The sequence below is a fragment of the Thermobia domestica genome, chromosome 5, assembly GCF_964235325.1.
Source record: "Thermobia domestica chromosome 5, izTheDome1.hap1.1, whole genome shotgun sequence".
Lineage (NCBI taxonomy): Eukaryota > Metazoa > Arthropoda > Insecta > Zygentoma > Lepismatidae > Thermobia > Thermobia domestica.
Window position 1 is genome coordinate 96,769,093 of NC_137458.1, and position 18,679 is coordinate 96,787,771.

At 34.5% G+C, this 18,679-nt stretch overlaps 1 protein-coding gene across 1 annotated transcript in view; it reads right to left on the reverse strand.

The window, feature by feature from the left end:
• Positions 1 to 16,426, reverse strand: part of LOC145686018 (uncharacterized) — a 33,557-nt gene extending 17,131 nt beyond the window's left edge. The window contains exon 1 of the mRNA XM_081758864.1: positions 16,203 to 16,426. The gene's annotated coding sequence lies outside the window, so the exon portion shown is untranslated. The remainder of the gene's footprint in view (positions 1 to 16,202) is intronic.
• Between the last annotated feature and the right edge of the window lie 2,253 nt (positions 16,427 to 18,679).

Here is an 18,679-nt window from a genome sequence, read left to right on the forward strand (position 1 = left end):
AGCAGTCGTCACTGAGGGGAGACGACGGCTGCTCCAACCAACTTCTCTCCCCGAATCAAAATGCTAGTAAACCTTATTCTTTTGAGAAAGAAAATGTGTCGATTGAATATGAGTCTTCGTTGAAATTATTGACTTATTTTGTGTTAAAGGAAGAAGAAGGGAATATGTCCAAACAAGATTTCGAGATATTTCCTTCCCCTTCTATAGATTGCAAGGTGGGGGAAATGCAAATTAAGTGTATCCTTGATACTGGGGCAGAGCTGAATCTCCTCAATTATGATATTTGGCAAAACCTTCAAAATTCTTTTCGTTCGGCAAAGCTCAAACCAGTACCAAGTGTACATTTGACTGCTTTTGCAGGTAAAGACAATTTTCCTGTGAAGGGATTGCTTGAATTAACTTTAAATATACAAGATAATCTTTTCAACGTCCCAGTCTTTGTCGTTAAAGACATGAAAGCTGGACTATTATTAGGCTCGCCATTCTTCGCTAAGTTTCAGGTCACTTTGGATAGTCATAACAGAAGATTAATTTTGAAAAATAATAATGAGGAAGAAGTAACTTTGGATATTTCCTATCCAAAGGTACTCCTTGTTCATTTAGATACTAATTCGGAATTACGTGAACCTAACCAAATTCTTTCTTCTTCCAATGAACAATGTAGAGATTACGGTGAGATTTCTGAATTGGAAATTAAAGAATACATTAAAGGTCGCGATGATTTAGACGATGATACAAAAATAAAATTGGAAAACTTGCTCCTTAAATTCAAACACTTATTTTGCGAATATCCCAAACCCATCCGATGCGAACCTTATAAAATAGAATTAACAGACCAAGAACCTGTGGTCGGAAAGATCTATCCAATCCCTCAGGCTATGCAAAAAGAGTTTGAGGAGGAATTGAATAAATGGATAAGGTTGGGGATAGCCAAAGAACATCCCAGCAGTTATCGCAATCCAATTCATTGCGTGAGAAAGTCCTCTGGGGGTGTGAGACCTGTAATCGACCTCAGATTACTGAATTTAAAGGTCGTAAGTCCGAAAATACAAGTCGAACCCATCAATGAGATTCTTACTCGCATCTCTGGAGCTAAAATTTTTAGCTCCATGGATGCTACAATGGGATATTATGGTATTCGACTGCATCCTGATTCCTTCGCATCCACAAGTTTTATATATTTAGGCCGACAGTATGTATTATGTGTCCTACCAATGGGTTTAAAGTCTAGTCCTAGTATCTTCCAAAATGTGATGAATTCATATTTTGGACTAGATACTAGAAAATTTGTTGTAGTGTATTTAGACGATTTGATGTGTTTTAGTTCTACTTTTGACGAACATTTTATCCATTTAGAACAACTCTTTGAAATTCTAACCTTTGGAAATTTTGCGCTAAATTTCAAGAAGTGTCAGTTCGTCAAGTCTGAAATTTTATTTTTGGGACACATTGTGAATGGGAAGGAATTAAAGCCGAATCCCAAGCAAAATGAAGCGATAAAGTATTTTCCGATACCGAAAACTAAGAAGAAACTTCGGTCCTTCTTAGGCATTCTTTCCTGGCGAAGAAAATTCATTCCTCAGTTCGCCGCTCTAACAGCGCCATTTTTCGATTTGTTAAAGAAAGACAAGAAATATTGTCTAACTGAGGAATTGCTGAATAGATTCCAACAATTGAGAGAACTGTTAAGTGAGCCTCCAGCGCTCAGTCAACCTAATTTCGACCAACCGTTTCACTTATTTTCAGATGCGTCGCTAGAAAATTTGGCTGGCTATCTGGCTCAGTATGATGATACTGGAGAGCTTCTTGTTATCGGATATGCAAGTAGAAAATTAAAGTTATATGAAGTTTCCTATTCGATTTTTCAACTGGAGTTGCTGGCAGTATTGTTTCTGTGCGAACATTTTTCGTACTATATTTTAGGTAGAAAAGTTACGGTCCATTGTGACAACAGCGCAGTGACATACGCTTTTACGTTACAGAACTTAGATCCCCGAACCACAAAAATTTTGTTAAAGTTACAGAGGTTTTATCTTCGGTTCGAGCACATTAAGGGAGTGGACAATAAAATAGCCGACATATTGAGTCGCAATACTCCAGAACTCCCTGCCGAACCTGAAGAGTATCATGTTAATTTTATTTGTTATGATGAAAGTGCGTGGTTCACTGTAAATGAGTTGATGCAAATGCAAGCGGGTGATAAGTACTGTAATGAATTAAAAGCGAAAAGGTCAGACGATGTTGAATCTCGAATTCGGCTAGTAAATAATTTGGTATATGTCCAAAATTTAAAAACGAAACTTTGGCTGCTGGTAATCCCGGAGTCATTAATTGAGAGAACGATTAGGAGAGTTCATGAAACGGGGCATTTTGGTGTTAGCAAATGTTTGAAATTAGTTCAAGAATTGTTTTTCTGGAAAGGACAAAAACGTAAATTTCAAAATTTCATCAATAATTGTGAATTGTGTGCCCGAACGAAGTTCTCCAATAGAATCATCGCTCGTGAGGATCTGCATATTGAGGCAGATAAGCCACATACCAAATTGTGCATCGATCTCGTGGGGAAATTGCCATGTAGCTATGGATTCTACTACATCCTCTCAATTGTTGATGTCTATTCACGGTTTCTGTGCTACTTACCGTTAAGGACTGCCACAACTGCTGAGATTGTTCGGACGTTAGAAAAGGAATATTTTTACATCTTCCCTTATCCAAATGTTATTATATCCGACCAGGGCCCACAGTTCCTCTCGAACACGTGGAAGACTTACTGTAATGATCACCAAATTCAGCATATTCTGGTCTCGCCATACAACCCTTCTGGGAATGGCATCGTGGAACGTTCGCATCGAGAACTCAATCGAATTATTCGATTATTGTGCAGCCATAACCACACTAAGTGGAAAACAGTGCTAAAAGTAGCACAAGACCTATTAAACTATTCTTATAATAGTACCATTGGATGTACGCCTGCTGAGGTGTTCATTTCTTTTTCGGCTGCTGATAGATTTCGAGAAAAATTTCCATGGCCTTCTGAATTGAAAAGAGTAGAAAACTCTAAACGGCATATTCAGGTGGAACCCCGTTTGTTATCAAAAAGAAAACGAAAGTCGCAAAATAATGTGATTGAAATTAAGGAAATGGACTTGGTGATGGTTAAAACCCATTTTCAATCGGATGCATTTAAGAAGGTCACACATAAGTACATGCCTGTATTCGCAGGGCCTTTTGTTGTGACGAAAGTACATCACAATTCCGTTTCTTTAAAAGATTTGGAGGGGAGAGAAGTGCCGACTCAAAATTTATCAAATATAAAATTGTTCAATTGCTCTCCAGAAAAGAGAGAAGAATTGTTAAGAGACTTTAAATAGTCGCAAAAAAAAAGATAATAAAAAAATTTTTTTTAATGTTAATGTTTTAAGTAGTTAAAAATTTTTTTTTCTAAAGCCGCCGGGAAAAATGTAACACACCGATTAACGGTTGTTTACATTCTATTTGAGTTGGCTCCCGGATTGTAATGTTTACCCGTATTGTAATGTTTACCGGCTGCTTATACAGCGTTAAAGTTGGTTCGTGTATTGTAATACTGCACCCGAGTGCCTCCAAAGATTCGTTTTGATGTTAATTTGTTTCGTTGCCAATGAAATAAATGGCACAAAAGGGTTATTAGTTTTATATGCGATATGCAAAACACATATGAGATACGCGAACACACCAGTAATTTACCACGAAAATTTCGAATTGTTTCTTTATACAATAGTTTCGAGTTACCGTAATAATTCCACTCATCTTATAGCAATATAGTAAAATTTGATTTACACTTTTATTCTACCTCAATTTACTTTACCTTACAATAAAATTAGTCCGGAATTATAATTGTAAGAAAATTTAACTTTCCATACTATTTCACTTTGTTGTTTTTCTTTTTTTTTCCTTTTCGTCGTTCTTTTGTTGGGAACGTGGCGATCATTTCGGTTGCGACCGCAAGAGGGCGTTTGAATCGCTATACGGGTATCTATATTGAAAGATGGCGATTCTTTTGAGCAGTGAGAACAGTGGTTGTCATAGTAACAGTGACTATTTTCAAGGAGTAATTAGGTGAGTTTAAAATTTATGTTATGTAGTTTTTCCGATAATTATGAAATGTCATTGAATAGATAGACCGACTGCTTATTTGAATAGGGTTTTGTATGGCAACAGAAGGGATATAAATTTGTTTTAGTTCGTAATCGACTATGTAATATTAAACCCGTGCTTATTAAGGTCTGGTGACGCGAGGATGATGACGCAGTGAAACGCCGTTTTACAGTGTAAAAAGAACGATGGCTTAAGTCGGTTCCTCAAAAACAGAAATTTCGTAATCAAAAGTGTAGAATTTTGGAAGTTAACCTAGTACAAATCATTTATTGGAAAACCTGACTTATTTTGGAAGAAAAGGAATACTGAGGAATCCGACAGAAGTAAAAATTCACTGAAACAAGTTTCGGCCAAAAGCCATCGAGTATTACTTCCGCCATTACGAGTGATATGAAGTAATGGGGCGGGAAGTATAGTAGTTGGAGTTCATCTCATCGGATAACGGGACCAAGTCCCATATTCAATAGGACGTGGAACCAATACCCGAAGAGATTGATTGCAACGTGTAAATAAATAGGTTTGCTAACCTATCTTGTCCTGTGAAGCCGGGGATCCAGGTGACAAGGACCGAGAGGACCATTTTGTAGGAACCTCAGCCAATTGGGTAACATTCATCCATTTTATCTTATTTTCTTCTTGTTCCGATCATAAACAGACTCACTAATTCACCAAATGGAGTGTTTCGAAATAAATATGTGTAGTTAAAGTAAAAGGCGTTACGCGTTTAGACAGCTCATCTCGTTACCACTCAATAGAATGATATTATAAGAATATGTGACCAACGTCAAAAATTGTTGGTGAACTTTACTTTAAGCGCACCGCTTGATATTAATATTTTCCATGTGAGAATTGATACGGTTTTCCTTTATTGTTAGATTAAGTAATATCTTCGCTCTGAAATGTCATTTTAACGTGTACCTTATTAAATAATGTGTTTAGGTTGCTTAGGTTAGGTAAGATTTAAATTTAACGTGTCCTATAATATACATCTATCTTGATTGTTAGGTTAGGAAATCAGATTGTGTGCTTGCTGTTAAATAATGTACTTTTGTGTGGTCTTGTGATATATTTCGGGAAAAATATATCTCAATTGCTTGTTTAGGTTAGGTAAATTGAACTTGTGTGCTTACGGTTAAATAATGTGCTATTATTTTGTCTCGTGATATATTTTGGGAAATACATATTTTGATTGCTTGCTTAGGTTACGTAAATTGAACTTGTGTGCTTACCGTAAAACAATGTCCTGTTATTTTGTTTCGTGATTTTTTTTTTACATGTATTCCCAATTGCGTAGGTTAGGGCTTTATGTAGGTTAAGAAATTATATTTTGAAAATGATTTCGTCCATATGACTCGGGTCTTAAATGTGAAAAGGGTTTTGGTAATTTAGGATAGTAAATATACCGGTTTTCATTGTTGTTGTCTCATGATATGCGAGTACTTGATCTATGCAGATTTCAGATATATTTAAAATCTTGTTCGAATATGCTTCCGTGCAAGACTCTGTCTTGGGCATATATTTAGTTTAAAGGTGCCATTCACGCGTCATGGAATTTCTTACATATTTGCCTCATCGGAAGTCAACGTAGCTAACTGATGTTCAACTTTACTGATAAACATATACGTACTTACATTTATTCAATTTGTCGATCTTAAACACAATTTGAAATTTATTATGTGTCCATTGCTCTTGAAAATTAATGACATTATATTGTGAAGTTAAAAGTGATAATAATGTTGATAATGACGTTCTAATCTCTCGTAAAATATGTAAACCCTGGCGTAGAGAAGTAGAAGTAGAGCATTTTTTTTTCATTTATAAATATATCATTTCATTAGTATTAGATTTTTTTTTTTTAGATGTATTATGTACGATTGATACATGCTACTTGCTTGTTCTAGAGTACAATGAGAATGTAGTAGCAGTCATGTAGGCTTATGTTGTCGCCTAACTCAAATGATATGTACAGGGTTATGAATCGTGAACGTCTATTTAGTAATAATTTTAGTAATGATAATGTCATTTTGTTAAATGAATAATTAGAGCATATGGATTGTTATCCTTAAGTGATCACGAACTGAGTAGGTATTGTAGATATTGAAATGTAAAAATTGATACAATTTTTGAAATTAAGTCAATGTAGTAACGTAATATGGTAATTGTTTAAACGTACTGCGATGTAGGCAAATATCTAACAGACTTTATTCTGTTGCTCTGGATAATTACAATGTAACTGTTGACTGATTGGCACAAATAAACAATCACGACCGAATCTCAATTTTATAATTTCGAATACTGCTCATAGAGTTAAGCATATGTAAGTTTGATATTTTTTTTCTTTCTTTCATTTAACTTAAGTTAACGACGTTGAGTCTTCTTTCATTTCGATTGGCCACTTAACAAGAATTTGGAATCTTTTGATAAAATTTGTTGCGCATGCTTGAACTGATTTTTTTTTTTTTAGCTAACATAACCTATACATTAAGTTAAAACATAACCAAAGAAAATGGTTTGTTAAAAATTGGTTTATTCTGGAGGTTTTCTCATCCCTGGAAAAGATTGTTATAAATCGGCGACCCTTTGCTATAATATGTGAAGCTAGGCTGCTATACATTAGACTAATTATTTGAAGGTTTCTTTCATATAAATTAGTATCCTGGATTATTATTCAGATTCGGTACTCTTGGCTTATTTGATCTGGTTGATTGAAGCTGGCTTACTCGTTCAAATTACGGAATATTAAACTTGATCCAGTACTTTAACGTCGTTATTAGTTGGGGTTTATTTTGTATTCCAACTTTATTATATTTAATTATTGTTAAATCATCCGTCTGAATTGGTTAATTAAAAATTTATTTGGTACAATTTTTAGTCCCAATTGGTTCAATTTGTAATTATAATTTATCGTTTGTTGAATAGGGAATTTGTGTTTGAATAGGGAAGTTTATTAATCCCCGTCCACGTAAATAAATAAATAAATAAACGAAATATAATCTAATTTAGTCGGTTGACTAAATAGGCTTACTTATAAATATTTATATATCAAATTGGAATTTGATTAATTGGAGAAATTTCTGATTGACGGCGTGACTAATTAAATTATATTATTTAAGATACGAACTTTTTATAGATTAGGGTGGTATTAGTGTTTATTACTTCTTGGAACTGTCTTTATACTACGAATTAAATGAGAATTGAATTATATACAGGGTGATTAAAACGTAATATTTGTTGTAATAATTTTCTTTATTTTTAATTCAAAACTGTCAAAGAAAATAAATTGTTAAATTCAATTTTAGTTGATTTTGAATTAATATATTACTTATTTAAATCTCAACACATTGTTAATTCTTGACTTTAAGATACTTCAATTAAGGGTTATATATAGAGAGAGACTGATAGTTTTTTTTTTTTTCGGAAGCACGGCTGTGATACTCAAAGCACCCCACTGTATTGTGATTTACCGAATCGTCCTTACTTGTAATTCGTTATTACAGATTTTTTGTGGAATTGTTGGACGAACTAGATGGTTTTTCACTTCTAAGCGCGGGAGAGTTCCAAAGTCCACTGACTGTTGCTTCAAGATCGCAGTGGAACAACCATTTTTCGTCCATGATCACTATTCGTGCCAGAAATTGGTCGGCATTGCGGTCAAAACGGGAATTACTTCCCTTGATGCCCTTACTCTTTCACAGTTACAATCTACTGACAAATTTTTGGGAACCCATTTTGCCGAGAGTTTGCGCATGCCCAAGTCATAAGTTATGCTATGGACTCGTTCCCAATAAATACCCAGAATCTCTGACACATGTTCTGAGATTTTCAAGAATAATGTCATGCATTTCATCCACGACTTCGGAGACAGTCATTGCTTTTGGTCTTTCTGCACGTGGAGCATCATCTTTGAGAAATCCCCACGTTTAAAGTGTGCCACCCACGTCTTCACCACTGCATACAACGGAGGAGAGTCCCGTAGTGTTTCACTGATTTCCTCATAAAATTTACTTCAGTGACTTTCCTTGGTGGAACAAAAATTTGATGACAGCTCTGATCTCAATGTGCGTGGAATTCAATGGCTGAGCATACATGATAACTTTAAGGGGGGCATGGGGGGCATTTCGTTATTAATAAGAAAATTTGTGTTCACCTCTGGTGCATGGGGTCCTTAGTTCGATTCCAGCCCGCGGCAAGTGAGTTTTCTGGTGGACAATCACCGTGTGCGTGGGTTTTCTCAGAGTTCATTTCTCATCATCACCGTCTTCTTTAGCCTATTCGGCATAACTTAGGACGTAAAACCTAAAGATATCATTTCATTTAATTTCAGTAAGAAAATTTACATTTGTACAGTTTTGAAGTACATACAGATATGTTCGTTAAAACTGTACAAATTCATCAGTCTACCTCAAATTTCATTATTCTTCTGGGTTGGGCTACGAAATTTTTAGCGGCCCCTTGTAGAAGAAATTAACTTCACTCATATACGAAGGGCACAGTGATATAAGATGATTTACCGTTTTCATTCTTAGTATACATAATACACACGCTGCACAAAATAATATTATTAATAATAATAATAATAATAATAATAATAATAATAATAATAATAATAATAATAATAATAATAGAGCATAAAAATAATAATATAATAGACTTTAATGATTTACGGGAACCAAAACACGAAGATAAATCAGAAGTATAACGTTATGATCTTTAGCTGATGGCGAATGATAATGATATACATGCTGGAATAAAAAAAATGAAAAATGAAATGAAATTTTTGAGTTCTACGTCCCACGAATATGCCGGCTAGGCTAAAGGAGACGGTGATAATGAGAAATGAATGAAATGGTGGAATGAAGAAAGTGGGAGGAAACGGGAGAACTCCGAGGAAACCCACGCACACGGTGTTTGTCCACCACAAAGTTCACTTGGCGGGAGGAGGGTTTCAACCCGTGACCCCAAGCACAAGAGGTGAACGCTCTACCAATTGGAATAAAGAAAATGAGTGAACAGCAGTAGATGATTCTTGTTTCTTTCGTGAAGCTTAACATCATTATCAAGGATATTACATGTATCCGAACCACCGTAGAGTTCAAATTTTTAATGTTCTCTCAACGGAAATCGAACTCTGAACTTAGTGCACCAAAAACAAACGCGCTAGCCACTAGTCCAGCTAGGAAGGATGTGTATGAGGTGTTCGTTCACTACAATACTTGCAGAACATGATTTAAAATTGTACGGTAAGTTTTACATACTAGTAAAGCACTAGCAATGTACGGTTGTACTAATTATTCTTGCATTTATTTACGATTACTAAAGCAGCTACTGTGGTTTTAAAATTGACATTGCATGCTTCCCCCTAAAATCTTCAAAACAGCCTCACCCTGTGATCAAGACTCACGATTTTCAACTGAATTATAGAAGAAATAACTTTAATTATATACAGAGAACCAACTGATGTAAAATGATTTAATGTTTTCATTTTTAATATATCTAATAAAAATGATGAATAAAATAATATTTAACAAACATCACATATACCGTGATCCTCTACCATCCTTTTACAATTCCGTACATTGTATTCGGGGTATAATTTATAATTTCCACTAAAAAAACGCTTTGGTTTCAGTGAATCATGATTTGACTGAAGAATGCTATTCTCTAACTGCTTATAGCACTCGAATAGAATTTTCCTCGAAGTTCAGACAACAGTATCCGTTGAATTATCCAACTTTACGGTTAGTAGTTTTGGGGAGTTCACGAACACCAATTTTCTTACATTTTCGATAGCCTGTATCTGTTCACGGAAAGGATACTCAACTTACGTTTACTAAGATCATTTCCTACTTTTGATAAGAGCGATCAAGACTTCAATTTTTTATCATTGCCATAGAGTACAATGTGTATATATATCGACCGATCATTAAATTATAACCAGTCCTCCGAATACTACATTTGACCTTGTTTCCAGTTAAGAGGCCCTATCACGACGAAATTAAAATACCGCTAATTTTACAGTAATTATGTGATATCTTCAAATAGATAAAAGATAATCAAAATGTGGAACAAGATCGCCCTAGACAATATTATTTTACATAAGATACCGATATCATGACTCACTTATCTGCTTTCGATTTCCAATCATTTAGAAAATCGGCATTTATTTTCGCGTTTCTAAATGGCTGCAAACGGAAAGCTATTAGGGGACTCGTGATAACGGTACCTCATTCAAAATAATATTGCCTAGGGTGATCTTGTTCCACATTTTGATTATCTTTTATCTAGCTGAAGATATCAGATAATTACTGTAAAATTAGCAGTATTTTAATTTCGCAGTGATAAGGCCTCTTAAGTTTGTCATGACGCCAGGTATGTTCACGTAGACACTCAGTAGTAACAGTTATCATGTGATGAGTAAAATGAACAGTTATTAATGTTTGAATAAGGTCGGATCGTGGGGTCCTGAAGAACGACTGCCCGATCGCACTGTAGGAGTGTTTGAGAACAGTCGCAATAGAGATGTATCATCAGTAGTGTCAACATGCGTAAGTAACTAACAGTCGGCAAAACTTCACAGAACGGCGGAAGGTTAACTGTTGTTATGAGCATCACATTCATGAACTGATGAAGGCTCATACGCGCAGCACGGTGAAACAGATGACAACCACCCATACCTGCAGCACGCTGGAACTCCAAAAACTTATTTCCTATGCGACGTACACACGCAATATGAGCTACTCCTGCGAAGTCCTACAGTGTCACCCACTCTTCATCCAGGTTCATCATCGCTATTGATTTAACTGATCCGAAGAACATACAAACTGAACGATAGACGATTGGAAGGAAGTCAGTTGATATGATGAATAACAATACTTATTCAACTTCATGGGTAGGTGTGTGGCTAAAGCCCTGAATCAAAGAGTCCTCATGTTCTGTGTCAACAGTACAGCCCGGTGAGGGAAGATTATAATAATGATGACATTTTTGGAAAACCTAACGTGCTACGTAACTTATGACATCATCTTAGGACTTAACGCCCCAAAATCCTAACGACCAAGATATCCCAAGCATCATTTTCGCAGCAGATCTGGGTTACTATTTCTGGGAAGAACACACATCAACGTGTACTCCATTTTTCCTCCAAACGATTCCGTAAGACATGCTGCAATCTCCTCCTGAATAATAATGTACCAAGTGGTCATATACTTGCACACTGACTTATCATAAAAATGATGGGTTAAATGCCCCAGACGACGGCCCCGAAATAAAAACTTTACGGAGAAATTAGAATAATGAGACGAAATGTTAGCATGAGACTACGAAAAAAATGGTAATAAACGTTATCACTGTAGGATGAGTAGTTATTATGAAAAAAAAGTTAAATTGTGAAGTATATGAATTCACGTATTGATGCGACATTAGGTAAACAGGCATTAGATCGTAGTGTCATTATTTGAAACCCATTATCTTAGTGTAGTAACTAACCTAGGACGTGTGTGATGCAATAATGGAGGGAAAAAAACGAAATGCACAGCAGAAGGAAATGAAATCGAAGCTCCATATTAACAGAGTTGAGAAAAATCTTTTTTTTTTTTTTTTTTTAATGCCCAGCCCAGTGGGTTTTATTGGGTAAAATTGGGTTTATTAAAAGAGAATAATGTCTGAACCATAATAATCGGATGTGTGGTACCGGAGCAGTAGCTACTCAACTCAAAGTAAAATTTTCCTCTAAACATGCAGGTATTTAAAAGGGTTGAAGCTAACAAGAAAAATAATATAATGTACATAAGTATGACTACCAGATGCGAAAGGGATAGATAACTTAAATTTTATTTTATTTGTCTAGTTTTTGCATTTTAACAGTATGTCTTTTACAGTCTCTCATAGAACAGGCTCAGTGTGAGGCCTAATGAGATTATTGAGCGAGACATCGATCTAGCGCATGTCTCATTAAGAATAGCAATCTCGGGCTCCCTGACGTAAGCCACACCGAGACTACTGAACGCGAACTCCGCTGAAGATAGTAAGTCTAAGCCCAACTGAACACGGATTACAAAATGACCAAGAGAATGAACTGTGAGCCATTATACTCGGATGATTAGTACTGAAACCGTAGTTACTTAACTAAAAGTCAACAAAAAAAAAAAAAAAAAATTAACTGAATTATTATTACTTTCTAAGAATGTCTAAATCTCGATTTCAGTTGCCAATTTACATTCGTACAATACATTTTACAATTAAAGGATCATTGTAACATTTGATAATCGTAATATATGCCACATATTCCACCAGATATGCAAGAAGAATTCGGGAGTTTCCGATCTGGTAATACAGCTATTTTTCGTTTTTATGTATGTAATTATCCAGGTGTAGTGTTGAAAAAATACAGGTAGATCTTTAGTATTTTCCTTTTTTTAAAATGAAGCATTTAGTATCTGATTCAAACTATGGTATTTAAAAAGGAAGAAAGAAAAAAAGGATTAGTGCATGTGTAATTATTATAAGAGATTTTGTCTCCTTTTTAATGCAACTCTTTTTCGTTTGTATGTTCGTATGTAATTATCCAAACGTAGTGTTGGAAAAGGAAAAATTAAGCGAAGTATTTTCGATGGAGAAGGACATTTTATTATATATATGCACTAATACGTAAGTATGTATTACAAACGGAATGTAGTCGAACTGCTTTTTGTTCTAGATTACAGTTGAACACCGTTACAGTGAATTTAATCGAATACTAACTAAATTCATTATGCATGATTTACAGGGTGGCTATAAAGTCTGTGTACATGGGAAAAAGCACATTTTAGTCAATTTAATGTTAATGAATAATATTTTCAACATGACTTCCGAGCTGTTCAATGCATAATTTGATGCGCTTTGTAAGATTAATGTGAACTCGATGGAATAGATCTGAACTGCCGTCGATTTCAGCATACTGATTGGTAATGCGTTCTGTAAGGTGTTTAAGTTTCGAATCTTCATCAAGTAAACCTTCTCTTTCAGCATACCCGAGAAACAGAAATCAAGAGGAGACAGATTTGGCGAACAAAGGGATCATTCCACATGACCTCTTCTATCAATCCAGGAAGGAAAACTGTCATTTAACCAATCTCTTAACAGCTGCAGCAAAATGAGGAGGGGCTCCATCCTGCTGAAACCAGTCTGGAAGTCCCTCATCCAAACGCTCAATTTGAGGCATCAATTTGTCTCTCAGCATGTTCACATAAGTCTCACCCGTTACATGCTCATCAAAGAAGAAAGGTCCTAGCACATGAGTTTTCCACAAACCACACCACACCGCCACTCTTTGGCAGCCCTGCTGTTTTGATGGACTCATCCAATGAGGATTGCCTGCAGACCAGAATCGAAGATTCCGTCTGTTCACTTCACTGTTGACCATTGCTATAACACAGATACAGAGACGACCTCGATACACAATATTTCAGGTTAAGTAAAACACAAACGAGTTATAAATACAGTGCGATGAAGATGTATAGTCTTCTACCTACAGAAATTCGTGGTACGGTATGTGTAATAGAAACTTTGAGAGATACTGTAAATCTTGGCTCATTGAAACAGCTGTGTATAGCGTTTTAGAATTTGAGAAAGAATTAAAAAATAAATATTCTATTCTATTCTCTTCTAAAACACACATTCATCACTGAAACAAACACTCTTTAGTAAAATTGATATTTTCATCCAATTTATCTGCAAATCGTTCACACATATGCATCAAGCATCTTCATTTATATGATGCAATATCTCTAACTTGTACGCATGAAGCTTCTCCTCTGCCAGGATTTTATGAATGGTTGACCTTGGAACATTTCGTGGATGTCCGACGAATCGATTTCTTTGGGGTAGCATAAATCTTAGCCAGGACAGCCTCTTTCATTTTGTCTAAAGTCTTTGATCGTCCGGAACGAGGTTTGTCCAACACACTGCCTATTTTTTAAACCTGGTGATTAATTTCCCGACGGCAGTATTACAAACAGATTGACAATGAGAGTAAGTCCTTCCGCAACTTTTTAATACCACCATCCTTCTCGTCCACAATGCAGCATAATGTCGCTGAAGTGAAGATAATATTTTCATTCGAAAAGGCATCCTTTGATTTTTGCTGAAGAAACCAAGAAATATCCTCCACATGCAAAAGATGTCTTTTTATGCCACATGAAGTGTTTATGTGCTTTTCCACTGTCCTCGTTTATGCGTATATTAAATGTCAATGACGCAACTACAATCTACGACGCAACACCTCACGGGCACATTGTTACGGCCCTGCCCTGAATCAGTTAGATAGCATTCGTGCTTTTTGTGGCATCTAGCAACTTGGTTAGTGCTTTATGCAATGTAGTTTTTATGCCATATGTTTACAAGCTGTGTAATACTCAGCCTTCCTCAAGTGAATCTGCATCTGTAAATGCAACTTCTCCCTTAAGAAACACTTTCTAAGGCAGTAACAGTGGATATATAGCAGAATTAAATACAGAAACACGTAACTGAAAAGTATAACATTGTTCGCGAATTCTCAATACCAATTTCGAAGCTCTATCCTCCATCGCAATGATTAGCTATGGGTTTAACGTTTTATTTATTTGTCACTAGTGCTTAATTTACAACACTTAAGAATTTAAAGGTAATAATTTTGAGCAGTAATAGAATACAGATGCCTATGCATTCAGAGAAGGATAAAGAAAGCATGAAAATAAATATTTGTGATTAACAAGTTGAGTAAATGATGGAAATAAAACAAGACTAACCGTAGATAATGTATATAGAAATAATAACAAATAATTAGTAAAAATACGTTGAAAAAAGGTTTATGTGAGTATGATCCGGGGTGCAATCAGTGAAAGAGTGGCAAAATATTACTTACGCGTACGCGTAAGATGCACATTAATCTGTGCTAGGTGGTCACAACAAGCAAGAATTGTATTTATTTCAATTCATGGTAGAGGAAGACTAGCTTAATCGAGCCGTGATGAGGCTGTAGGGTGTGCACATGAAGCAACGGTGGCGTAAACAAAATCGATTGGTCATGCAAAAAATAAATATTTAAAAAAGCATCAAAGGGGAAAAGTGGCCAACACAAACAAGATCTGGGCATTAGTCCAGCAGACGGGTCTAGCATATTTTAACACATTTTTTACAGTTTCAGGTTAGGGTAGTTTTGTATTTCTTTTAGCAGAGCATGCTCTAAATGAGGAGCTCCACTACTACTTGCAAATTGAATTCAAGAGGGCTCAGTATAAATAGTGAACGTATAATAAAAACTACAGTGAATAAAACACGAACCAACTAGTCCTAGGTGACAACTAAAAAGCAGGAATGCTATGTGAGAGCGAGGGTAGGAGAGCAGCAGGGGGGCCAAAGCTGTAAAGAGTAGGCGCATCCATAGGGAGCAGGCGCGTGAGCGACCGGAGATAACACAAAAACGGGTTTTACACTAGAAGCTCTACACTTGTAAACCTAAAATACGACTGCATTACTTTGTATTGAATTATGTCGCCTGCAGAAACTTGTTCTTTATAAATATTTATTCCCATGCTAAGTATTGAATCATTATTATCGTTAAAAAATTATAATTTTATTAATAGTATACGTGAGAACCTCCTGATCTGCGATTCTTCTGTTTTATTACCACTTCTACATGATATACTATAAATTTTCTACGTAGTGCAATAGTAAGAAGTATCCATGTGCACAAGACATGCGATGGATATAGTATACATCAAGATGCATCAGTTCCCGAAGGAGCAGGACGCTCATACTTTTAGGGATTATTTATTGAGTATGTACGAACTTACAAAGGGGGTAACAAAGCAATTTTTATTTACTTATCGATTGATACGAAAATAAAAAAACGTACCTGTACTTTCTATCTGCATGTGTAGTGTCCCTGTACTTTATCTATGAATATGTGTGTGGGGGGGAGGGAATATGCGGAATTTAACGCATATCGCATGGGTATTTCTACAACAAATTCAAGTGGTGTCTCAAAAGTAAACCTGCACGGTATAGTTACCATTTTTAGTGACGGGTTATAATAAATCTATACTAACTCTGATGCGAACATAATCACTCAGAAACTATCTTCATTTTGGAATCCACTGCGGAAGTATAAAGGAACAAAATGGGCAAATCTTGTCCCTTCATATTCTGCTTCCACGAAAATTCAACTTCAGTCTTTCTTTCTTTCTTTCTTCTTCACCATTATCGGTGATCCTTATCAGCATCAGCTATTATAAGCTAGTATGCTATAAATGTATGTAATTTGTTTGTTCAGCCAATACATGTCTTCCTTATTACAATTGAATGATTTTTTTTTTTTTTTTGAAGCTATATTGTTTATGTTGTTATATTAGGTTTTTATTTTATTTATTTATTTTCCAAATTGCCATTGTCCAAATTTAACTTGAGATTTACTATCAGATGTGTTGGTTACATTTACCTTGATCATAATATAGCTTCATTGAATTTAATTTTCTTCTTTTTTTTTTGATATGTATTATTATTATTATTTTTTTCCTATAACATAATTCTTCTTCTCGGGTAATGATGTTAATTTTCATAAATAATTGTTGATTCCTGTATTCTTATGGCTGTATAGTTGATAGTAAGATATGAATGTTTTTTTTTTTTTTATAAGTTGATACCAGTTTCCATCAGGAATTTTATAATCAGTTTTATTGAATTCCAATTATGAGATGCCAATATAAATTTATATGAAAGTGGAGTATTTTCATGCATTTTGATCAAAAGTTCATATAAGTTTTTTCTTATATTTTGGTACAATTCACATTCAAATAATATATGGTTCATAGTTCCAATCCCTTTATCACACCAACAGTGGTAGGTTTCCTTTTTTTTAATTTGGTATAATTTATATGGAGTCAACGCAGTACCAAATAATAATCTATAGTATATAATAACTTCTCTTCTTGACCAAGATTGTAGAATTTGATGGAAATTTTTATCTCTGTTATAATATATACTCCAATAAAGCTTTCCTGGCAAATTTGTCTGTTGATTCTTGTACCTTTGAATTTCATTTTTTACTATGTTTTTTAGTTCTGAATTTATATTTTGATGGTTGATCTTTAGTGATATTATGATTCCTTCTGTACATGATTTCTTAGCAGCTAGGTCTATTGTATTGCTATTTTTTATGTTTACATGAGCCCTCATAAATAAAAAACGTATTGAGTAGTTCTCTTTGGTCAAAGATGAATAAAGATATTTTATATTGAGAATAATCCATGAAACTTTAGAGTTCCAGTGAGTATTACCTAGAGCATTGATTACACTTAATGAGTCTGTGCATATTAATGCTTTGCGTATATGATTTTTTTTAATATATAATAAAGCTTGTCGTATGGCAAATGCTTCTCCATCAAAGATTGTCAGATATTTTGGAAGTTGAAACTTTTGAGTGATCTCTCTTTCTTCAACGTAAACAGCTGCACCTACATTCATATTTTCAAATTTTGAAGCATCTGTATAAATTAATGAATGTTCTTTACCATATTTATCTATATAATATTGCCAAATATTTTGGTAAATACTATTTTGTACTCCCACATTCTTAAAAGTGCCATACGGTGGGATTATCGATTTGATTTGTACCAAATTTATTGAATATTTCCATGCATAACATGGGATTGATGGTATCTTATGAATTATCTGTTCATATTTTTGTAATTTAATATATGATGTTAAAATCCATGGTTTGTTGTTCTTGTAAGGCGTATTAGTTTTTCTTAATTTCATATTAATTTTTTGTAAGTTAGCTATAAGAGATGATTTTGATTTACTGAAGCTTTTTATAATAAATTTATCTGATATCTTGGAAGTTTCTATTGAAAAAGTAGTATATTTAGATTCATTTATTATCGCCAATTTTGGGCAATATGAAGGTTGTGAGAAGATGATTTTTGCTATGTTGTATACTATTTGATCCATTTTATTATTTATTTTAGTGTTGTTATGAAGGAAAATACTCCCATATAATAGTTTTGCTTGACTAGTTTGCTTCATTATTGATAATAGTGTTATTGGGTTAATCCCCCATTTTTTTGCTGAAAGGCATCTAAATAATTGCAATTGTTTTTCTATATTTCTTATTAGCTGAGAAATATGTTGATTCCAATTTAGCTTTCTGTCTAAATACATGCCTAAGTATTTGATATAAGGTTCTGACTTTAATTTTATATTATTATATGATATTTCCTTTTGTACATTATGTCTTTTTCTAGTAAATATAATAAATTTGGTTTTACTCCAGTTCAGATCAAAACCATTGTTTTTCATCCATGAGACCAAGTATGTAATATTGAATTCTAGTGTGTTTATTCCGTTGTCTATTGAAGAACTGAGATTATATAAAATTACGTCATCAGCAAATGATATTATTTTACTATCCTTCCAATTATGTTTTATTAAATCAAGTACATATATGTTGAATAACACTGGACTTAATTTGCTGCCTTGTAATAAACCTAAAGAAGTTTCTCTAGGTTCCGAGTAAGTGTTATTTAGT